General features: G+C 41.1%; 1 long non-coding RNA gene across 1 annotated transcript; it reads left to right on the top strand.

Annotated features, from left to right (window-relative positions):
* Positions 1–240: 240 nt before the first annotated feature.
* On the top strand, positions 241–26,027 carry LOC143784956 (uncharacterized). The gene is made up of 3 exons (XR_013217931.1): positions 241–297; positions 2,892–2,965; positions 25,772–26,027. It is a non-coding gene; the product is annotated as an uncharacterized LOC143784956 (long non-coding RNA).

Genomic DNA, 26,027 nt, shown 5'->3' with positions numbered 1-26,027 from the left:
ATGGTCCCTACAAACAAATTTTGCAGACTTTTTGAAAGGTCTCAGTAGGTCAAACTATTTAGACCGAATCATTTATTTTCTTGATTGCTGCCATAAATAAATCATCCTTTCACCTTATTTGAGTGCCAGGTCTCTATCTACATATTGATAACAGATCATGTAAGAAAGAAGAGGACGATGAGCATGGAAAGCAGTAAATGATGATGATAGTGACTAGTCAGCACTTGAAAATATTTTCTAGCTACCAGAAAGATGATTACTAGAAGGAGGACAGCTTGAACTTAGCTCATATTACTGGTGAGTTGTCTTTTTACCCATGTGAGTCGATAATGTTTCTTCATGACAGCAGTGACAACAAGCCAAAATTTTGGTTTGGTGTGTATTTCTGTCAAATTAGAGTAATAAATCAGGTGTGCAAATAATTTGCAATTTGTTGCAAACACTGATTGTGAGGTAGACAGTGACACAGTTAAATGTATGTAATTTTTCTGCTAACTTTTGTATTCATTTTAACTATTCCCCCTTTCTCAAAAAGGACCGATGAAGAAATGGTTTGTACATGGCACACCCAAAAAAACATCTGCAATCAGCCACAGAATTGTTGTGGATTGCACGCATGTCACATTTCACTGGTGCAAAAATCTGTTTGTGACATGTATTCATATTAAAAGCAATTATGTGAGATGAATATGTAGCACCAACAACTCCTTTTTGTCTAAAATTAAATGTTGTAATTAGTGATGAGTGCAAGTGCTCGTTACTGGAGTTTTGCTGATGGTGCTCGTATATGCTCTGAGTAGTGCGGGTGCTCGCAAATGAAATGATTACATCCAGCGGATGTTTGGCGGATGTTAAACAGTCACTAAACATGCAATCCCCCATGTTTTGATGCTATATTACAGCGTCCAGTACACGAACATCTCTTTCGAGCACGCGCACTGCTCACTACATATCCCAGTCCCCTAAGAAAACTTGAGTAACGAGCACTTATGCTCATTACTAGTTGTTATGTTTTATCAGACAGCATATTATTAAGCAAATCAACATATAGCTTTATGATTTCCCTTTGTGGAGTTTATGATATTGACACCATAACATGAGCAGTTTGTTGACACCACATGGTGTTAAATGCCATCTTCCTCTCGTCTCCCTCACGGATGCATATCAAGTTATAGGCGCCACAGATCTAATTTAGTAAATACCCTTTCTCCACGCAACTTATCAAAGAGTTTGGAGATTAGAGGCAGAGGGTATTTATTTTTTATAGTACTAGCATTAAGAACCCTGTAATCTATGCATAGACGTAATTCCCCATTCTTCTTCTGCACGAAGAAGAAACCAGCCTCTGCTGGTGACACTGACTTCCTAATGAATCCTCTTGTGAGATTCTCCTTGATGTACTGAGACATTGCTTCCATCTCCAGGAGAGATACGATACGAAATGGTACGGTACACTTTATTGATCGCAAGGGAGATTATGATATTACAGCAGCATTGCAAACAGCATTTCAAACATTACAACATTACAAATTGCATTACATAACGTAATTACTAGACACAGATCTTGCACATGACTAACCACATAACATAACAAACAAATTTGGGTGAATGTAGGTTCTTAAATCTGTGATCATTGCCATTAGTGCCACAGCCATAGGTCATTGTCATCATTCAGCCTTAGGGAATTGTTATATATCCTCATAGCAGTAGGCTGTTGTGAATTCTGCTCTAGGGCTCCCTCCAGTGGTTGTAAGTGGTAGCGCTGCTGTCTCTGAATCACAGCATTTATCAGGTGTTTTCACTTTTTGCAATTTGGACAGGGCAATTTAGTCTTGCTTCACCCTTTAGTCAGTGCCAGTTGTCCATTGTTCCTGGAAGATTCACATCCCTGCCTGGTCTCTTCTGCTTTGCAGTTCTTTTCAACAAAGATAAGTTCTGGCCTTGATTTTGCTGTCCATATGCTGTGGTCTTATTGTTAAGTTATTTTCCATGTTTTGTCTTGTCCAGCTTGGTCTGTATAAGGATTTGTTTAGCCAAGCTGGTTTCTCTGGAGATGCAGATATACCCTCCATGTCTTTAGTTAGCTGTGGAGTTTTTGAATTTTCTGTGGTGGATATTTTCTAGTGTTTTAATACTGACCGAATAGTACTCTGTCCTGTCCTTTCTATTTAGCTAGAAGTGGCCTCCTTTGCTAAATTCTCATTTCAGTCTGTGTATGTTTTTTCCCTCTCCTCTCACAGTCAATATTTGTGGGGGGCTGCCTGTTCTTTGGGGATTTTCTCTGAGGCAAGATAGTTTTCCCTTTTCTATCTCTAGGGGTAATTAGTCCTCCGGCTGTGTCGAGATGTCTAGGGAGCGCTAGGTACATTCCACGGCTACTTCTAGTTGCGGTGTTAGGTTCAGGGTCTGCAGTCAGTACAGGTACCACCTTCTCCAGAGTACGTCCCATGCTGCTCTTAGGCCACCAGATCATAACAGTAGGCACAAACGATTTCCTGAATTTCTCCTTCTTGCACCTAAGTAGGGTTAGACGACTGCTGAATGTGCTCTTCTGCTTCACGAACAGCTCGTATAGTGGGTGTGTATTATTGTTCATTATAGCCCTACGCTTCATCTGAATTCTGTCTTCTACTACCTCCTCAAAAGAGTCAAGATGGAGGCCAACAGCTGCGCTTGCCTTCTTGATAAGTTTGTTGAGCTTATTAGCGTCAGCTACTTGCACACTACTGCCCCAGCAAATTATAGCAAAAAAAGATGGCGCTTGGCACAACGGACTGGTAAAACATTTCAAGCATTTTACTGCACACATTTAATGACCTGAGCTTCCGTAAAAAGTACAGTCTGCTCATTCTCTTTTTGTAAACTTTTTCCGTATGATACCTCCAATCAAGATTGCCATCAAGGTGAATCCACAAATATTTGTAGCTCTCAAACATCTCTACCTCCTGGCCAGCAATAGTGATCGGTAAGTAATCATCCTTTTCCCTTCTATAACTCCCCACCATCTCCTTGGTTTCCTTCACATTTATTTCTATACAGTTAGTCTGGCACCAATCCACAAAGTCAGAAACCAGCCTTCTATATTCCTCCTCCCCCGATCCCCCACAATGCCACCTGCAATCACTGAGTCATCAGAGAATTTTTGAAGGTGACAGAGATCTGATTTATACTGAAAGTCAGCTGTATACAATGTGAAGAGGAAGGGCGACAACACTGTACCCTGAGGGGCTCCAATACTGCTCCGTACACTGCCAGATACCACCTCCCACATCCTTACAAACTGTGGCCTGTCCGTCAGGTAGTCGTTTATCCAATTCACCATCCCCTCATCTGCCGCCATATCAGTCACCTTAGTTCATAGTAGGAGTAAGGTATTGAAAGCACTTGAGAAGTCAAAGAACATGGCGCACACTGCAGTTCCATCATTGTCCAAGAAAGAATATACTGTACTGTGCCTTGCGAAAGTATTCGGCTCCCTGGAACTTTTCAACCTTTTCCAACATATCATGCTTCAAACATAAAGATTCCAAATTTTTGGTGAAGAATCAACAACAAGTGGAACCCAATTGTGTAGTTGAACGAAATGTATTGGTTATTTTAAATTTTTGTGAAATTCAAAAACTGAAAAGTCGCTAGTTGCTATGTTTTATCAGACACCATATTATTAAACAATTCAACATATAGCTTTATGATTTCCCTTTGTGGAGTTTATGATATTGGCACCATCACATGAGCAGTGGGTTGACACCATATTTATCCATAATGTTGACTGTATATATCTGAAAATAAAAGTATCCAGACATGTACAATACAGCATCTATAGGTTTCTTTATAGCTAACAGTCACCACATCACTTTAGACAATGTTTGTTAGGCTTAAGTCTGGAATTATTTTTGAGTATTCATTTAATGAGAGCAATGAGTACATATTTGCAATCCTTTATGCATTTATTTGTGTATGATTACATCCTGTCCATCAAGATGTGTTTGTTTTCTCTTGCAAAACGTAATGGCAAACATGGGTTGAAGTAGACTTAATCTGTATAATAGGTCTAATAATTACATTTACAGGTTTCTTGTTATTGCATAGACCATATTATATTGTTGAATGGCTGTAATGTTAGAATTACATATAGAATTGTATATTGTGCATAAATCCAATGAGCATTAATCAGTGTGACGTGACAATAAAGAATTTATAACTTGTGACTTCATTTGTGCCATAAATACACTCCTACACATAGTAATTTATTAGCTCTACCAATTAAACTAATTTACAGATGCCTAGCAAGTCCCATCGATAAAACAATTTCTACTAATCAGATATTTGATGAGGGTTGATTTAAACAAAGTGCTTCCGTGCTAGCAGTAAAAAGAAGAAAGGGCAAGGTCCCTGTAATGAGGAAAATAACAAACAAGATAAAAAGGTGATTATTTTAATAGCCATTGAAACAAAAACTGGTGTTAAGCTTTAAGGCTAGGACGCTTATGGTCAATAACAGAATTTATCTCATCAAACAATTATAGGTATAAGCAAAAATGTTCAGAGTGGGAGCTTTAAAATATACACAAGCAAATGTGTGTTTCCTCATATTCTGTAACATTAAATTACAGAAGAACTGGGAAGTGTTCACTAAGGAAATATTAGAATATAAGAAATAGCACAAAATAACTCACATTTTTTGTAATAGGATGCAATGACAGAGGAGACCGTGTACAGATTATACAGTTAACTTTGATATTGTAATAATTGAAATAATAATAATCTTTATTTTTATATAGCGCTAACATATTCCACAGCGCTTTACAGTTTGCACACATTATCATTGCTGTTTCCGATGGGGCTCACAATCTAAATTCCCTATCATTATGCAGCACCCCAGAGTCCTGGTTGTTGCAGTACTGACCCTCCGCCGCTAAGGGGAGTGATGGTACGTCTGATGGCACTTAAGGAGTTCACCTGACCAGGTATCACAGTCACACATTACACTTCACATTCTGGCCACCAGGGGGAGCAAAGGGTTCTATGCATTAGGCCACTCCTCACAATCTGGTAAAACTGGGGGCTGGATAGGAAGTTAGTCAGGGTTGGATCCAGGCAACATCCTGTGGCAGAGGGTGTTGCAGGGGAAGATTCAGGGGGTCTCTGTCAGGGGTGGGATCCTGACAGTGGCCTAGCGAACAGAACAGAACGTTACGGAGCCGTGCCTGCACCCGTTGCGGCGGCATCCTAAGAAAGGAAACGAAGCGAGGTTTATTGTGGAGAAGTGAGAAACGAGATCGCAGCAAAAAGGAGATAAAGCCAGTAGGAGTCGTGCCGTAAGATCGAGGCAACATCCTACTGAGGCGCGTAGCCGGTGGCCGGAACGCCGAGGAAGTATTAGGCTCCAAGCATTACTTCAAACAGCGGCAGGACAGTTAATTTTAGGTTGGCTGTCTCACCTAAATCACCTAAGCAGACATAGGGGGCAATTGTGGAAGAGGGGCGATGCTAGGGTCCCGAAAGAACTCCAGGCCTACCCGTCATACGGTTGCGTCCTATCCATATCATCTGGGGGACGGAGAAAGAACATCAGAACAGATACGAGTTGTGAGAGAAGAACATCAGAAACAGACACAACAGTTGTGAGGACTATCCCGTGGTGCTCGGCAGGGAGGTACTACAACACACAGGCGCTAGAAGGTAGGCACTGATTTCCACCTGCAAAGGAAACTCTGGATGTGCCTTCAGACCGGCCGGTCTCAGCCAGCCCTGTTAGCAGTACTCTGGATTGTGGATCCTGAAGCCTTCAGTAAAGAGGTAAAGAGACTGCAACCCTGTGTCCTCGTTATTCATCACGACTTGCACCACGCATCACCAATATATATTTCATTGGACGCCCCTTAGCAGGGTCACGGACCGGGTCTAGCCACCGTGACAACCCCAGAACAGAGAGAGAGAGGCCTGGTACCGAGTACCCCGCGGCCCTGCATCTGGGGGCGCTCCAATTATGCTTACAATTTCTCATAGCATATACTTACTACATATTCTCTAGCCAGAAAGAGGGAGATGGGCTGAACCACCAAAGAGACGATCACAAGGTCGTAAAAATATATAATGTTTATTAAACACTAGTGATGAGCGAATATACTTGTTACTCGAGATTTCCTGAGCCTGCTCGGGTGTCCTCCGAGTATTTTTAAGTGCTAGGAGATTTAGTTTTCATCGCCTCAGCTGAATGATTTACATCTGTTAGCCAGCATAAGTACATGTGGGGTTTGCCTGGTTGCTAGGGAATCCCCACATGTAATCAAGCTGGCTAAGAGATGTTAATCATTCTGCTGTGGTGATGAAAACTAAATCTCACTAAAAAATACTCAGAGGACACCTGAGCGTGCTCGGGAAATCTTGAGTAACGAGTAAATTTGCTCATCACTATTAAATACTTATTTTAAATACATACTGACAGGTCAGGACAGACAAGGGATAAATTACATTCATTTACAGAAAAAAAACACATCAGGGCATGATGCACACCATGGGCAATTTTATCATGAAAATAATAGGGACACAAAACCATTTCGCCCTTAGCAGAAAAATAGTATAGTGAAAATAATGGATAATACTGTTCATCAGTGAACAAAGACACCATGTCACATAAACGGTTATTACCTGAAAGATTTCACCCAAGGAGCCCAGTGGTACATCTGCCCTCCCCAACGTACGTTTTGTAATAATTTCTTCCTCCGGGGGCACAACAAAACCCAAAAGTGCGAGGTTTATATATATTGTATCCTGGAAGTGCAATAGTGAGGATCCGGAAGGTCTATGTTGCATTGCCACGGTCACCGTCGCAATCTGGCTGCCACAGCAGCTGACAGCCAACATCAAAAACACTTGGGGACCCTTGTGATCTGATGCCGGGTGCACAGCTGACACATTGTTATGGCTGGCGGAACGCACCAAATAAATATAAAGATAGTAATAAGGTGCGTTTGCAGCCCAGGGTCCACTGTGCAGAGATGTAAACTGCTGCTCAGTAAAGGCTGACACTATAAGGCGGTACAGTACCGAACACACATGGGTTAACCATCACCCGGTGTGTAATGCAGTGAGCCCTGTTACCTCACAGAGCCGCTAATTATATTTAGAACAGAGTGCGTGCAGCACTGAACTGGTGAATGCCACTAACAACGGAAAACAAAGACATATGGCGCACTGAGTGCACACGGTGTCGCACAGGCGAATGCAAAACTGACGCTAACTATAGAGGAGTGTGGACTGAGTGCACAGTGGCCTACAGGCAAAGCCACAACTAGGCGTTGTCTCTGACTCCAATCACCCAATTCACTGGACAGAAATTCATTGGCCCTTTCAAGATCAACAGTATTGTGAGCTCTGTGGCCTGCCGGCTGAAGCTCCCTAGGACTATGAAGGTACACCCAGTTTTTCATGTATCTTTACTAAAGCTGGTATCTCCTAATACCTTCCAGGGACGTGTTGTGCCACCTCCGCAGCCTGTGGTTATAGATGGGCAAGAACAATTGGTGGTGGAGGAAATTGTTGACTGCAGGATTCGCAGGAATCGGCTCCAATATCTGATAAGATGGCAGGGATATCCCCCTGAGATAGACTCTTTGGAACCTGTGGAAAACATCAATGCCCAACAGAAGATTTCTCGTTTTCATCAGAGATTCCCTGAGAAACCAGGTCCAGGATCGTCCTGAGGCCACTTCTAAGGAGGGAATAATGTCAAGACTCTGAACATTTTTTTATTATCTTTTGTGCATTACTGCCCTTTCCCAAGATGGCATCTTTGGTCTCATGTGCACTGTGTCTTCCTGCTATAAAACTCCACCCCAGCCTTCAGTCTGTGCTAGAGTATTCTGCCTTGCATCCAGCTCCTGACCTCTGATTACTCCCTGGCTATATACCAGCTCCTGTGAACCTGTGTGGTGATCCTGCTACTCTGCTCTGAGTTCCTGCTGCAAACACCAGTTCCAGTAATCCTCCTTCATCTGCTGCTCGTGTTTACTTCCATCTGCATTTGCTGGACATGTAAGCTGTTTCTGCTCTGCAAGAACCTGAGACTATTATCCAGGCCTCCCTGGTTGAGCTAAGATATTATTTAAAATGCCTTGTAAGCACATCTATCTGTGTTTTGGACTAAGCAAGGACTTTTTCGTGGCAAGTATCCTCAAGAATAATTGTGCTTCATAGACTTTCTGCGTGATTGCATTTTCCTCTGAAGTTTCCTATAGACTGCTAAGCTGCATTTAATATTTACTCCAAGTGTTCTGGACTTGAGTTTCTCTCTGCCCCTGTTTGAATCACAGTGTGATAATATAGACGTTACCACTTATAAAACTGTGTCCTGTAGTTGTCTTGTTCCATGCAAAGAGTCTCCTGAGTTATCCCCTATAATTATTACATTTGCCTGCTCTGCAGTCTCTGAAAGGTCTCCACACTTCACGAGGAATATGTGGTATGGCCACAGCTGGAGAAGACTTCAATCAGCTCAGCTCCAGAAGTCGATTCCTTGAATGCACAACATGTTTAGCGATGGGCTTTGGGACAGCCAGCAGATCAGTGACCCTTTTCTTTGCTCCAGTCCACGCCGTGTCTGACTGTGTCCAGTGTTCACCTCTGTACCCAGATTGCTGCATCAATAACCAACAAGATAGACTCTGTGTGCATTGCGGAATTGTAGTTGACAGTGGTTGTATTAGATTCATGTCCAAGGGTGCAAATAACTGCTCAGGCAGACACGTCTCCTCACTCTGGAGTCTAGAAGGATAAACCCCAGAGCTGCACTCACTATTCTGCTAGTGCAGTCACTGTATATAGTATGTAGATAACGGGTAGACTCGACTCCACTGAGGCTCAGCACCAGGCAAGAGGTCAATAAGACAGTCATGGGGTAATGAGGTGGAATTGTTTCCACAGCTCTCTTGGAGAATACGTCCACATATGACCAATAGTGTTTGGGGAGAGAGGAAAGATCTGCGGGCACCAATTTTTTTTTTCATGAGACAGTGTACTTGATGGCAGCGGTAAAATTTAGGTTAATATTTTTTGCATTTATTTGTGCATTTCAAACTTTCAATTTTTATGCTATTAAACCAGAAAGTTATATAACAAAAAATAGATAATAAATGACATTTATCACATGTCTACTTTACGCCAGCGCCATTTTTTAAACATAATTTTTTGAAGAGTTAAAAGTTTTTCAACAATTTCTCATTTTTCAACACAATTTTCAAAACCATATTTTTTAGGGACCACATCACGCTTGACGTGACTTTGAGGGGCCTATGTGACAGAAGGTACACAACAGTGGTACGATTTTAGAAAGTGCACCCCACAAGGTGCTCAAAACCATATTTTAGAAGATCCTGGCTGGTCCAAATAACTAAAGCAATTGTTACCATCCACCTCTTGTGTCTCCCCTTTTCCTCATAGATTGTAAGCTTGCGAGCAGCAGGGCCCTCATTCCTCCTGGTATCTGTTTTGAACTGTGATTTCTGTTATGCTGTAATGTCTGTTGTCTGTATAAGTCCCCTCTATAAGTTGTAAAGCGCTGCGGAATATGTTGGCGCTATATAAATAAAATTATTATTATTATTATTATTATTATTATTATTAACCCTTTAAGTGCTTCATAGGAACTAAAGCAATGCAGAATAAAAAATGTAGATAAATCAGATATTAAATTTTCCCATAAAAATGTTGCTTTAACTGCAATTTTTCTTTTTCACAAGGGTAACAAGAGAAAATAGAACTCAATATATGTTGTGCAGTTTCTTCTGAGTTCATCTATACCCCATATGTGGTGGAAAAGTAATGTTTGGGTGCACAGCAGGGCTTTTAAGAGAAAAAGCACCATTTAACTTTTGGATTGCAAACTTGGCTGGAACAGATCGTGGACGCCATGTTGCTGTCACGAGGGTGTCACATCCCCCTGGAAGACTTGCAGTTAGACCGTCATGGTCTTAATTTAAACGGATTTTCGTTTCCTTCAGTGCGGAGAGGTTTAAGGACTCTTTCCATGCTGGCTGATTCCGTACAGCCAGGACGTTCTCAGCTGCAACTGCTTATCCTTTGCTCCCACTATATATACAGGCTCTAGGCATTTATTACCTACTGGTTAAATATTCATCTTCCTGCTCTGTGAGCTAAAGTTAAGTAGTTTAAGTTTGGAGTTGGAGTTGTGGTGTTCTGTAGTTTGCTGTTGTATGCGTGTTTATCTCCTGTTTCCTTTTCCCATTCAGTATATTTTCTCCCTGTCCGTATCCTCCTTCCTATTTGCACATTATTCTCATTGCACAAGGAAAGACTAGAAGCAATGGAATGAAACTGAATGGGAGGAGACACAGATTAGATATTAGAAAAAACTGTTTGGCGGTTAGGCTGCCACGAGAGGTGGTGAGTTCTCCTTCCATGGAAGATTTCAAACATAGGCTGGACAGACATCTGTCTGGGATGATTTAGTGAATCCTGCTTTGAGCAGGGGGTTAGACCAGATGACCCAGGAGGTCCCTTCCAACTCTACCATTCTATGATTCTATGATTCCTTTTGTTGGTTAGTGCTTTTGTATTATAAAGGTTTTCTGTTATCCCTGTTTTGTCTTTCTGTCTGGTTTACTTTTCATTCTGTCCCATGCCTCATGAGGTGGGAGAGAGGACAGATTAGGATTTTTACAGGAGCATAGAAAAACCAGAGACTCAGGCCTCTCTACCTTTAAGTACCCCTAGGACAGAGATAATTAATTACGGTCTCAGTTCAAGAGTCAGTTTAAGGACCCTCTTCCTCAAGGAATTTACATAGAGGTGTGATATGATACCTGTACCCACAGATACTTCACAAAATTTGATAACATTGAGCCGTGGAAATGAAAAAAATACATTTTTTTTTTCCCACAAAAATGTTGCTTTAGCCACAATTTTTACATTTTTACAAGTGAAAAGAAGAGAAAACAAATGGCACAATTAATTGTGAAATTTCTCCTGAGTGCACCGATACACCGTATGTAGTCAAAATCTACTTTTGTGGTACAATACAAAGCTCAGAAAAGAACGAGTTCCATATAGTAGTACAGAATTTGCTGTTATGGTATGTGGGTGCAATGTCATTTTTACAGAGCCAATGAGGTGCTAGAACAGGAAAACCCTCCCACAAGTGACCCCATATTACAAACTACACCTCTCAATAAATTAATCTAAGATTGCAGTGATCATATCAACAACACAAGTGTGTTACGGAATCTTTTACTATTGGGCGATGAAGAAAAAATGATTACATTATTACCACAAAAAAATTGTTTTAGCCCCAGATTTTACATTTTCACATGAGGAAATGAGTAAAAGTGACATTAAAATGTGTCAAACAATTTCTTCTGAATGTTCAAATACCCCATATGTGGCTGTGCAGTACTGCTTAGTTACATGACGAGATTCGGTAGGGAAAAATCACTATTTGACTCTTAAACCACAGATTTTTCTAAAATTGTTTGTGGACTCCCTATACAGAAGTTCAAAGTTCCAGAACAACAGAATCATCAGTTCAAGTCACTTCAAGTGACCCCATTTTGGAAATTATACCCCTCTGGGAATTTCTCTACAGGTGTAGCGACGATTTTGACTCCATGGGTGTCTTCCAGAAACAAACAGCAATAGATGTTGAAAATTGCAAATCTGCCATTGTAGTGCATGTACATTGTGCTAAACTGTTGCTTCCGGAGACATGCACCTATAGCGAAGAGCTATTACACTTTTCCAAAGCCTTTGTGCTACTAGTAATGTGGAAACCCCAGTATTTCCATTGACAGATGATGGACCTGAGTGGAGACTTGCTTGTTTTGCAGATTGAGTTTTAGATTTTATTGTGAACATTTTACAAAGCTTTTGGGATCACATTTATTCTGCACTCTGCACTAAGCACATAAATCGGGGTTTCCTTCTAAATCTCCGAATTACTTGATTCAGATAAAACCATTCAATATAATAAGACAACATATGAGCAGGCTAAAGAGACAGTAAAAACCAAAAACAGTCAAGTGACACTGTCTCAAAATAAAGATGATAGGTACAGGTTATAGTGCAAAAAAGAGCAAGACTAGAGTATACAAAGGAGGAATGCACAGAAAACCATATGTAAAATGTTAAGTTTATTAAAGATAGTTAAAACAATCTAAAATAGTGCATTAACAAAAGATTGCATGTGAAGACAATGTCCGGTCAGAAAAACAAGGGGACACCACAGCCAACAGGAAAATAACAAAAAGTGGTAGTTACAATTGTAGATGCACAATATGATTACAACAGGTATACCAAAGTGCACATGTGTAAGAGACTATACCCAGTTATAAATTACCCACAATAACAAGGGGGAAACTAACACAATAATACAGTAGAATAAAAAGCAATTATAGAGAAATGTGCAGAGCTGTGTTACCTGTAACTTGTGGTGCCACCACCACAACGCGCGTTTTGGCTTCCGTGCCTTCTGGGGGATTAGCATCACACAACATCAGAAAAGATTAAATAGAAAACATGGACCAATAATGGATCGTGGCTTAATCCACCACAATGTAACGTTGCTCTTTATTGGTGCGTGTACCACCGGCACCTTCGGAAGCTGACATGACCGAGGGAAACTAGTGCAGTACGATAAATGGTAAGCACAGCCCGAGGGTGGAGGTGCCAGAAAAGTAGGTGCCCAGACCTTAGGATATGATATAGGATATACTTGGCACACTCTTGTGGGTCTGATGCAATAAGGTGTTTATTATAATACATACAGTATTCACAAACGTTTCGGTCAAAGGACCTTCATCAGTGTGCTGAGGAGGAGACAGAAGCGGTATCCGCCGCAGGTCTGATAGCGATTGGCTATCAGACCTGCGGCGGATACCGCGTCTGTCTCCTCCTCTCCAGTTCTACTTATGGTTTAATCGTCTGGTTTATAGCCCTCTACTTCAGGATTTCCTACTTACTCCATGTTTTTTGATGCAATACTCTCTCTTAAAGGGTCTGTGCCACATACCCTTTTCCCGCTTTTTATAGAGCACACTGATGAAGGTCCTGTGACCGAAACGTTTGTGAATACTGTATGTATTATAATAAACACCTTATTGCATCAGACCCACGAGAGTGTGCCAAGTATATCCTATATCATGACCGAGGGAGTCACTCCGCATACAAAAAATTGTCGTCAGGTGAAAAGTTAGACATGGACAGAAAATGAAATGTTGCTCTCAAACAATCATGGTGGCCAATATTAGAATATAGAGACTCTACATCACATGTCAAAAGGAGCATGTCATCCTCAATGTGAACAGAGTCAATCTTTTTAAGAAAGTCAGATGTATCTTTCAAATATGATGGAATATTCTCCACCAGCGGCTTGAGGAATGAATCGATATACCTCCCGATGCTCTCTTTAACTCTCTCCACACCAGAAATGATAGGTCTACCTGGAGGTACTTGTACATTTTTGTGTACTTTTGGTAGAAGATATAATGTTGGTATACATGGATCCTTAGGTAAAAGAATATCCTGTACTTCATGGGCGATGATATCATCAATTGATGCTTTATGTAAAATTTTTGATAGTTCCTCATAAGCTGATAAAGGATTAAAGGTCAGTTTCTTGTAATTTGAATGGTTCTATCTTGAACATACATTAAGCTTCTATTTCATATAGTTTAGAAGGCCAAACCACAATGTTGCCACCTTTGTCAGCTGGCTTATAAACAATGTATTTTTTTTTTTTTTTAGCCGTTTAAGACATTGCTGTTCAGTCTTTGTTAAATTATTTTAAAAAACATGAGGTGGAATTTTTTCAAAATCATCAGTTACCAGCTTGACAAATATTTTAATATTAGGGCAAAGCGAAATATGTGGAAATTTTTTTAGACTTTAGCCGTAAAGAAGCTGGGAGCTTACCCAGGGAAGGATTCATATGTTCCACCACCAATTCCTCTAGTGGTTGTAAAGCTGCTTGTTCGCTGGGCATAGGAAATAATTTCGGAATATTCTCATTATGATGCCAGTTTTTTTTTTTTAAAAGAGACCTCACAAAAATATGTAAATCCTTCAGGGCAGTGAACGGATCAAATTGCATGGTGGGTGAAAAAGTTACGCCTTTAGAAAGAACAGACAATTCATTTTCACTGAAAATATGATCGGAAAGATTAATTGCCTTAAGGGTATCCTTTTTCTGAGTAGGTGTGCATTTATTAGCTGTGCATTTATGTTCTCACTTCCTTTTCATTGTTTCCATAACATGTTTTCATAGTTTTAAAGGAAGTATCTGAAGTTTCACCAGATGATGACAAAGATGAAACCGATGATGATCTCTGATTCATAGTCAATGGTGGAATGCGTTGCCACCTACAGAACGTTTTTTGCGCATAGTCAGTATTATCTTGAAGTAGTTTTTTTGCATGGGTAGTTTGTTTCACATTCTTCGGAATTCGTGTCCATATTTGCATTGAAAGTTGTTAAATTAGCTGGTGTAGATAATTTTTTGCATTTGATGTAAAGATCATCAATTTCTCTCTCAATAGATATAACAGACTTTTTATTGAGATTGACAAGCAATTACATGAATTGGAATGAGCATTTACTGTAAATCTCCTCCCATTTGGAAATAAACATTTCATCATTAATGGGAAACGATGGGAACACCTGAATATGCAGGCCTCGTGGAATGAGGCCCTTCCTATGATAATTCTCAAGAAATTCTCTATTCCACCACATTTTGATATGTCTATGTAAAAGACGTTTAATTTGGATTTGAAGAGAATTAATGTCCCCTGGATCACTCCCCCTTCATACTGGCTGAATCACTGTCAAACTCTTGAGCAACCTGAGTTTGCCAGGCTGTATTCCTGGTTCTGTAATCCACGATAGCCCACAAAAGCAAGTCTGCAAAAATACACAGGAAGAAGTATTAGAACATATGAGCAGGCTAAACAGACAAAAACAGTCAAGTGACACTCTCAAAATAAGGATGCTAGGTACAGGTTATAGTGCAAAAAAGAGCAAGACGAGCATACGAAGGAATGCACCGAAAACTGTATGTAAAACATTAAGCTTATTAAAGATAGCTAAAATAAGCTAAAATAGTGCATTAACAAAAGATTGCATATGAAGACAATGTTCGGTCAGAAAAACAAGGGACACGACAGACAACAGGAAAAAAAAACAAATTGGTCCATGTTTTCTATTTAATCTTCTCTGATGTTCTGTGATGCCACTCCCCCAAAAGAAGGCATGGAAGCCGAAACGCGCGTTGGGGTGGTGGCACCACAGCTTAACAGGTAACACAGCTCTGCACATTTCTTTATAATTGCTTTTTATTCTGCTGTATTATTGTGTTAGTTTCCCCCTTGTTACTGTGGGTTATTTATAACTGGGTATAGTCTCTTACACATGTGCACTTTGGTATACTTGTTTTAATCATATTGTGCATCTACAATTGTAACTACCACTATTTGTTGTTTTCCTGTTGGCTTTGGTGTCCCCTTGTTTTTCTCACTGGACATTGTCTTCACATGCAATCCTTTGTTAATGCACTTTTTTAGTTTGTTTTAACTATCTTTAATAAATTTATCATTTTACATATCGTTTTCTGTGCATTCCTCCTTCGTATGCTCTACTATAATAAGACAGCAGAGTTACTCTTGTCTACATCTGGTCTCTGTTCAGCTGTGTTCTTCCTTTCAGATGAGCACAAAACTGTGCCTGGCCACACTTTCATGCACACCTAAAAAGATGGACACCACCAGATCATACGCCAGACAATTTCCACAGTGCCTCCATCTGCCTCTTTTATAAGGAATCTTCTGCCAGGAGTTCTGTCTGATTTACATACTTCAGAGATTTAAACGGAAACTTTGATGTAAGCTCTCAGCTTAGAGCGCAAGATAAATGTGAGTGAAGACATTGGGAGGCAGAATTAACAAATTGACAGCAGGTCAATAATTGGTTTCATTTATTTTATAAGCCAATCCTCGTGCAGTATAAGTGATTAGATTAATTTATTCTTTGGGTCAGTGCGATTACAGCGATACCAGATTTATATTTTTTTTATGCTTGGTTGCTGTCAGACACTAAAACATATATTTTTATCTCCATATTTTGAGAGCTATAATTTTTCTGTATTTCTTCTGTTAGTCATGTGAGGGCTTGTTTTTTGTTGGATGAGTCACAGTTTTTATTGATACAATTTTTGGGCACATAAACTTTTGTTAAGTCCTTTCTATTTCAATTTTTGGGAGGCAGAATTAACAAAATGCAGCAATTGAGGAATTGTATTTTGTTTTTGCATTTTATGTCATTCATCGTGTGGTAAAAGTGATAAAGCAGCTTTATTCTTCAGGTCAGTACCATTACAGCGATACCACATTTATGTCTTGTTTTTATTTTTTTACCACTTTTACACAATAAAAACAATTTTATGAAGAAAAGGATTGTATTTGCACCATTATATTCAATGGCAATAGCTTTTTTTGTTTTTTTGTTCTAATAGAGCTAAATGGCAGCTTGTTTTTTGCGGAACAAGATTACATTTTCATCTGTACCATTTTTATTTACATTCAGCTTTTTTATTGCATTTTATTCCAATTTTTGTTTGGCAGTGTGATGAAAAAGCATATTTTTTTGCTATGTTCACTGAAGGAGTTAAGTAGTGTGACAGGTTTGTTTATTGGGTCATTCTGGATTCAATGATACATATGTACTTTTCAATGTTTTGTTGCTTTTAAGCAATTAAAACAATGTTTTAGAAGAAACAATTGTTTTTACGCCAATGTATTTAAAGAGTTATAGCTTTTTTTTCCAGTGAAGGAGTTGTACGGCTGCTTGGTTTTGCAGGGCAAGATGACATTTTCAGAGATACTATTTTAATTTATTTGACTTTTTATTTGCATTTTATTCTACTTTCTGATCAGGGGGCATGATAATTTATTTTTTTTTTACTGTGTTTGTCTAGCGTGACAGATGCAGCGATACCAAATACGTGTACTTTGTTAGACTTTTATTAATATATATTTATTACTATTATTATTATAATACATTTTATAGTGCCATTTATTCCATGGCGCCATATTTATTGGTATATATTTTTTTTTTGTTATTTGGCATTTTTTTAAAGTTTTTCATTTTTTAAAAGTTTATTTTTACTTTTTAACTTTGACCGAGGATGAGGCATCAACTTTCTCTGCCCAGGTTGCTGATCTAATACTCTACAAATGCTTTTGCATTGCAGGGTATTAGATCAGTCTATGGCACACAGGGAGAAGGCATATCAGCTCCTGATCTAAGCGAGGACTTACAGGTCACCCTTAGCCATCTTTCGGCCTAGAGTCACCATGTAGACCATTGGCAAAAAGCAATCAGAATCACATAGTACCAATTGGAGCTGAAAAAGAGCTCCTTAATTAAGCCAATTGATGTTGCTGTCACTATTGACAGCGACATCATAGTGGTTAAATGCCCGTAATCATCTCTAGCACAAATCGTGAGCATTTCTGCAGGGTGTCAGCTATAATATATAGCCCATACCAACCAATGATTGTGCCACCTTTGTATCTGAGTCAACGTGATCGTTGTGCCCTACATGTTTGGTGGTTTGCGGAAACGTACCTCCTCCAGCGCCATATACTGTATGTACGGCATTAATGGTATGTCATGAAGTGGTTCAATTAAACTTTGTATAAAATGTAAGACATTCAGCAAATATGAAGACAACTTGATGATCAGGGCTGAAAATAAAATACTATTTGCATTGAACAGAAAAAAAATGGGGAGTAGTAGGAGTGAACACAAATGAATCTGCGGCTAGTGTCCCCTTTTGTTGCAGTGAGTGAATGGAGGATCGAATGTAATAGACAAGCTCTAAATTAAGAAAGGCACAAGAGGTTACCTTAGGTAGATACATCTAGATACAAGTTTGTTTTGCTGTTTCTATAAATTTAAATATTTCACTTTTGTACTCAACAAGTGGAAAAATAATGCGTTAAATTTTGCGCTGCCGGACAAAGGATTATAGATAAATGGAGCCAAGGAAGCAGGTGATAAATATGCTGTTCATTTGCGTATTTACTGTGAGGAATTTTTTTTGTTGATTGTTGAGGATATAAAGGGATGCAGATTTGTTAATAAGAATTTCATATTTCAATGAGATGTATGTGAAGGGGTTGAGATGGGATATTGCAGTAAGGTAGAATCAGGGCCTTAGGACCTCATGCACTTAGTAACTAGAGTTCAGGATTATTATGCCCCTCCTTTATCAGCAGACCTTATTACTAAATTGTTGTTATTGCAGAGCTATTGCGGCTTCATAGCAAGTGTTTACGCTATATTGGGTCTCTTGCTTTGTACCGGGTAGAATTTTGATTTACACTTGACAACAACATGTAAGTTGAGGTCGTGGGCTTGTGATGTTTTTGAATTTTTGGGTTTTTCTTTAATGACGTTGAAATGTATTTTTAGGGTGATCTTTCTAATGAAGGTTTGGAAGTCAAGAATGCCATCAAATGAGAGGACTTTGGCCAATTCTGCAGATTCTTGGACAGCAAGTTTATAGTAAGAAAGATTGAAGACATTGTTTGTAGTGATTAGTTTGGTGTTAGTGTCTTGCCTTTTTGGCTTGTGCCCAGCTCTTTTTCCACTGTATTTTTTTTAATTTTTTTTTTAACCCCTTTACCCCCAAGGGTGGTTTGCACGTTAATGACCGGGCCAATTTTTTCAATTCTGACCATTGTCCCTTTATGAGGTTATAACTCTGGAACGCTTCAACGAATCTTGGCGATTCTGACAATGTTTTCTTGAGACATATTGTACTTCATGATAGTGGTAAAATTTCTTCGATATAACTTGCGTTTATTTGTGAAAAAAAATGGAAATTTGGCAAAAATTTTGAAAATTTCACAAATTTACAACTTTGAATTTTTATGCCCTTAAATCACAGAGATATGTCACACAAAATACTTAATAGGTAACATTTCCCACATGTCTACTTTACATCAGCACAATTTTGGAACCAACATTTTTTTTTGTTAGGGAGTTATAAGGGTTAAGATTTGACCAGCAATTTCTCATTTTTACAACACCAATTTTTTTAGGGACCACATCTCATTTGAAATCATTTTGAGGGGTTTATATGATAGAAAATACCCAAGTGTGACACCATTCTGAAAACTGCACCCCTAAAGGTGCTCAAAACCACACTCAAGAAGTTTATTAACCCTTCAGGTGTTTCACAGGAATTTTTGGAATGTTTAAATAAAAATTAACATTTAACTTTTTTTCACACAAAATTTATTTCAGCTCCAATTTGTTTTATTTTACCAAGGGTAACAGGAGAAAATGGACCGCAAAAGTTGTTGTACAATTTGTGCTGAGTATGCTAATACCCCAAATGTGGGGGTAAACCACTGTTTTGGCGCATGGCAGAGCTCGGAAGGGAAGGAGAGCCATTTGACTTTCAAATGCAAAATTGACAGGAATTGAGATGGAATGCCATGTTGAGTTTGGAGAGCCCCTGATGTGCCTAAACATTGAAACCCCCCACAAGTGACAACATTTTGGAAAGTAGACCCCCTAAGGAACTTATCTAGATGTGTGGTGAGCACTTTGACCCACCAAGTGCTTCACAGAAGTTTATAATGCAGAGCCGTAAAAATATAAAATCATATTTTTTCACAAAAATTATCTTTTCGCCCCCAATTTTTTATTTTCCCAAGGGTAAGAGAAGAAATTGGACCCCAAAAGTTGTTGTGCAATTTGTCCTGAGTACGCCGATACCCCATATGTGGGGGTAAACCACTGTTTGGGCGCATAGCAGAGCTCGGAAGGGAAGGAGCACCATTTGACTTTTCAATGCAAAATTGACTGGAATTAAGATGGGACAGCATGTTGTGTTTGGAGAGCCCCTGATGTGCCTAAACATTGAACCCCCCCACAAGTGACACCATTTTGGAAAGTAGACCCCTTAAGGAACTTATCTAGATGTGTGGTGAGCACTTTGACCCAATAAGTGCTTCACAGAAGTTTATAATGCAGAGCCGTAAAAATAAAAAATCATATTTTTTCACAAAAATGATCTTTTCGACCCCATTTTTTTATTTTTCCAAGGGTAAGAGAAGAAATTGGACCCCAAAAGTTGTTGTTCAATTTGTCCTGAGTACGCTGATACCCGATATGTGGGGGTAAACCCCTGTTTGGGCGCACGGGAAAGCTCAGAAGGGAAAGGAGCACTGTTTTACTTTTTCAATGCAGAATTGGCTGGAATTGAGATCGGACGCCATGTCACGTTTGGAGAGCCCCTGATGTGCCTAAACAGTGGAAACTCCCCAATTCTAACTGAAACCCTAATCCAAACACACCCCTAACCCTAAACCCAATGGTAACCCTAACCACACCCCTAACCCTGACACACCCCTAACTCTAATCCCAACCCTAATCCCAACCGTAAATGTAATCCAAACCCTAACCCTAACTTTAGCCCCAACTCTAACCCTAACTTTAGCCCCAACCCTAACCCTAAATTTAGCTCCAACCCTAGCCCCAACCCTAACCATAACCCTAGCCCTAACCCTAGCCCTAACCCTAGCCCTAACCCTAACCCTAGCCTTAACCCTAGCCCTAGCCCTAACCCTAGCTCTAACCCTAACCCTAGCCCTAACCCTAACCCTAGCCATAACCCTAGCCATAACCCTAGCCATAACCCTAACCCTAGCCCTAACTCTAATGGGAAAATGGAAATAAATACATTTTTTAAATGTTATTATTTTTCCCTAAATAAGGGGGTGATGAAGAGGGGTTTGATTTACTTTTATAGCATTTTTTTCATAGCGGATTTTTATGATTGGCAGCCGTCACACACTAAAAGACGCTTTTTATAGCAAAAAAGTTTTTGCGTCTCCACATTTTGAGACCTATAATTTTTCCATATTTTGGTCCACAGAGTCATGTGAGGTCTTGTTTTTTGCGGGAAGAGTTGACGTTTTTTTTGGTAACAATTTCGGACACGTGACAATTTTTGATCGCTTTTTATTCTGATTTTTGTGAGGCAGAATGACAAAAAACAGCTATTCATGAATTTCTTTTGGGGGAGGCATTTATACTAGGGTTAAGCGAAATGGGTCGGCCATTTTCAGAAGTCACCGACTTTTGGCAAAGTCGGGTTTCATGAAACCGGACCCGACCCCTGTGTGGGGTCGTCCATGAGGTCGGCGATCTTCTGAATCTGGTATCGGAATTCCGATACCGAGTTCCGATATGTTTGCGATATCGGGAATCGGTATCGGAATCCATATTTAAGTGTTAAATAAAGAATCCAAATAAAAAATATTGATATACTCACCCTCGGACGCACCCTGGTACTTACCGGCAGGCTTCCTTCCAAAGAATGAGCGCGTGAATGACCTGCGGTGACGTCGCGGCTTGTGATTGGTCGCGAGCGGTCACATGGACAAGCCGTGACATCATCTAAGGTCCTTCACGCGCTCATTCTTAGGAAGGAAGGCTGCCGGAAAGAAGCAGGGCGCGTCTGAGGGTGAGTATATACCTAATAGGAATATACTCACCCTCGGACGCGCCCTGCTTCTTTCCGGCAACCTTCCTTCCTAAGAATGAGCGCGTGAAGGACCTTAGATGACGTCGCGGCTTGTCCATGTGACCGCTCACGACCAATCACAAGCCGCGACATCACCGCAGGTCATTCACGCGCTCATTCTTAGGAAGGAAGCCTGCCGGTTAGTACCAAGGTGCGTCCAAGGGTGAGTATATCAATATATTTTTTATTTTGATTCTTTATTTTACACATTAATATGGATCCCAGGGCCTGAAGGAGAGTTTCCTCTCCTTCAGACCCTGGGAACCATAGTATCCCATTGCACTGCATTGGGTTTCGTGTTTCGGCCGACCCCGACCCCGACTTTTTTATAGGATCGGCCGATTTCACTCGACCCGACTTTTGAGAAAGTCGGGTTTCGTGAAACCCGACCCGATCCTATAAAAATAAAAGTCGCTCAACCCTAGTTTATACCATTCCACGTTTGGTAAAATTGATAAAGCAGTTTTATTCTTTGGGTCAGTACAATTACAGCGATACCTCATTTATATCTTTTTTTATGTTTTGGCGCTTTTATACGATAAAAACTATTTTATAGAAAAAATAATTATTTTTGCATCACCTTATTCTGAGGACTATAACTTTTTTCTTTTTTCTTTGATGATGCTGTATCGCGGCTCGTTTTTTGTGGGACAAGATGTCGTTTTTAGTGGTACCATGGTTATTTATATCCGTCTTTTTGATCGCGTGTTATTCCACTTTTTGTTCGGCGGTATGATAATAAAGCGTTGTTTTTTGCCTCGTTTGTTTTTTTTTTCCTACGGTGTTCACTGAAGGGGTTAACTAGTGGGACAGTTTTATAGGTTGGTTCGTTACGGACACGGCGATACTAAATATGTGTACTTTTATTTTTTTTTTTAATTTAGATAAAGAAATGTATTTATGGGAATAATATATATATTTTTTCTTTATTTAGGAATTTTTTATTTTTTTTTACCCATGTGGAAATTTTTTTTTATACATTTTTGCTTTGTCCCGGGGGGGACAACTCAGATCGCTGATCTGACAGTCTGCACAGCACTCTGTCAGATCGGCGATCTGACTTACAGTGCTGCAGGCTTACCAAGCTCTTGCTCTGAGCAGGCACTCGGTAATCCTCCTCCCTCCCTGCAGGAGCCGGATGCCGCGGCCATTTTGGATCTGGGCCTGGAGCAGGGAGGAGAGGTAAGAGACCCTCGCAGCAACTCGATCACATCGCGTTGCTCCGGGGGTCTCAGGGAAGCCCGCAGGGAGCCCCTCCCTGCGCGATGCTTCCCTGTACCGCCGGCACACCGCGATCATGTTTGATCGCAGTGTGCCGGGGGTTAATGTGCTGGGGGCGGTCCGTGACCACTCCTGGCACATAGTGCCAGATGTCAGCTGCGATAGTCAGCTGACACCCGGCCGCGATCGGCCGCACTCCCCCCTTGAGCGCGGCCGATCGCGCTGGACATACTATCCCATCGGTGGTCATACGGGCCCACCCCACCTCGACGGGATAGTACGTCTAATGTCAGAAAGGGGTTAATGACTTTGGAGTATAATCATTTGTTACGAGTCCCTTTTTTCGTGAAACAGCTCTGGGTAAAAAGGGACAGATCTTGTGTTATACATGATCATGTTGTCGATCGTGATTATCGATCGTGTTATTAGATACAGAGGACCTATTGTTTATATGCATTTGAGTTATCATTTCAGATGTGGTATTGGGCCTATATAGTTCAAAACGATTAATAAAAGGTGAGTTTAGAGGGTTCATTAGTCTTAGGTGAGGATGTGGAGGACAAATGTGTAGGGACAGACTCTGTGAGACAAGGTGAAAGGTTGGAGACAACTTTTGTTTCCACGAGAGAGAGGGAATTGATTGTTTCGTTCTGGATCTTTTTTTATCTGTTATTTAATTGCTTCTAAATAGTGTTGAGCGATACCGTCCGATACTTGAAAGTATCGGTATCGGAAAGTATCGGCCGATACCGGCAAAGTATCGGATCCAATCCGATACCGATACCCGATACCAATACAAGTCAATGGGACTCAAGTATCGGACGGTATTCCTGATGGTTCCCAGGGTCTGAAGGAGAGGAAACTCTCCTTCAGGCCCTGGGAACCATATAAATGTGTAAAAGAAAGAATTAAAATAAAAAATATCGCTATACTTTACCTCTCCGACGCAGCCGGGACCTCAGCGCAGGAACCGGCAGCGTTGTTTGTTTAAAATTCCCGCTTTTACATGGTTACGCGAACTCCCGGCTTGTGATTGGTCAGGGCGCCCATGTTGCCGGGCCGCGGACCAATCACAGCAAGCCGTGACGAAAATACGTCACGGCTTGCTGTGATTGGTCCGCGTCCCGGCAACATGGCCGCCATTAACCAATCACAAGCCGTGACGTCACGGGAGGCTGGACTTGCGCGCTTTTGAAAAAGCGCGCGTGTCCAGCCTCCAGTGACGTCCCGGCTTATGATTGGTCACGGCGCCATGTTGCCGGGACGCGGACCAATCACAGCAAGCCGTGACGAAAATACGTCACGGCTTGCTGTGATTGGTCCGCGGCCCGGCAACATGGCCGCAATTAACCAATCACAAGCCGTGACGTCACGGGAGGCAGGACAAGCGCGCATTTTAAAATTGCGCGCGTGTCCAGCCTCCCGGCTTGTGATTGGTTGATCGCGGCGCAACCAATCATAAGCCGGGACGTCACTGGAGGCTGGACACGCGCGCTTTTTCAAAAGCGCGCAAGTCCAGCCTCCCGTGACGTCACGGCTTGTGATTGGTTAATGGCGGCCATGTTGCCGGGACGCGGACCAATCACAGCAAGCCGTGACGTATTTTCGTCACGGCTTGCTGTGATTGGTCCGCGGCCCGGCAACATGGGCGCCCTGACCAATCACAAGCCGGGAGTTCGCGTAACCATGTAAAAGCGGGAATTTTAAACAAACAACGCTGCCGGTTCCTGCGCTGAGGTCCCGGCTGCGTCGGACAGGTGAGTATAGCGATATTTTTTATTTTAATTCTCTCTTTTACACATTTTAACAATGTTAAAATGTGTAAAAGAGAGAATTAAAATAAAATGTTGTTCCGATACCCGATACCCGATACCACAAGAGTATCGGAATCCCGGTATCGGAATTCCGATACAGCAAGTATCGGCCGATACCCGATACTTGCAGCATCGGAATGCTCAACACTACTTCTAAATGTTTCTCTGCATCGATGAATAAAATGAATTTAAAGGAGCTTGGAAATAACCTCCCAGGTGTGTTCATGGGTGCATTTATCAAAGAGAAAGAGAATACAGAGGTCAAATTGGGCTCAGACGGAGATGATATATCAGCATTTGTGTTATCAACTTTTTTCAGGGGGTGCTTCATTAGAGGGCTTCAGAGACACTTTATTTGTGTAACGATTTGATGTACGGAATTTTTCTTATTTGCTTTTGACAAAATTCCTCTCCTGTGGATGGATGTTTTGTTTTATTATTATCCTATAGTGAAGCTGCAGGGAAGAGTATGCAGTCGACCTGGCCCTGCGCGACTCAGAAATATGACGCTACTTTTAACTGTATCAGCATGTGCAGTGCACCAATGCAGTTACACTGAGGCAGAGCAGGGAGACCTGATCCACCTGCACTGCTGCTATCCATTCTGTAGGCTGTAGTTCTCTTTAGACCTGCAGCCTCCTGCATTGAAACGCGATGTATGCACAGAACTTGAATGTTTGAATGATGACATCAGTGTCGGGACCTGCCGCTGACTGCTGCTGAGCTCCCTTGGGTGAGGTGAATATATGATTGTTACACCTGGTCAGGTCTTTGTACCTTTGCGGGGTCCCCGTTGGGACTCCCGCTCTGTGCTGGCTTCACGCTCTCAGGATGCAGCTTCTGCCTCTCCTTCCTCTCCTGCTTCCTGGCGTGCTGCCAGCAGGTTCTCAGGCAGAGTGCTTAGGCCACAGCGCGCTCGCTCCTGGTCTCTTAAAGAGACAGCGCACATTTTTTAAAATATGCTTCTGGCCAATGGTGTGTTGTTCAATGCTATTTATAGCTCCTCCACCTTAGGGAGGGCTACGGAGCAACAAGTATCTATGGTTGCTTCTTCCGGTTCCTGTCAGCATGTGCTTCAGTTTCTGAAAGTTCTCTGCCAGTGCTCTGCTAATACTCTCTGTTTCCACAGATCATCAGCTATCAGTTACCCGGCTATCTTGGACGACATTTGCTTTGTCTATGCCAGTTCCGTCTCATTCCGCCAATCTGCCATCCTCCTCTCCGGACAATGCCAGTACTGCTGGAACCAGCTTCTACCTGTACACCCGGTTTCACCTGGTTAGCTCCATGTCTCCCGCTAACCCTGCTTGTCCGTTTGTCCCGCTGGAACAGCTACCACGAGTCTGGGGTCTAACTGGAGGTAGCACCCGTGTCCCCCATGCATA

The sequence above is a fragment of the Ranitomeya variabilis genome, chromosome 7 (genome assembly GCF_051348905.1).
Source record: "Ranitomeya variabilis isolate aRanVar5 chromosome 7, aRanVar5.hap1, whole genome shotgun sequence".
Taxonomy (NCBI): domain Eukaryota; kingdom Metazoa; phylum Chordata; class Amphibia; order Anura; family Dendrobatidae; genus Ranitomeya; species Ranitomeya variabilis.
This window is presented reverse-complemented; position numbering and strand designations above follow the sequence as displayed.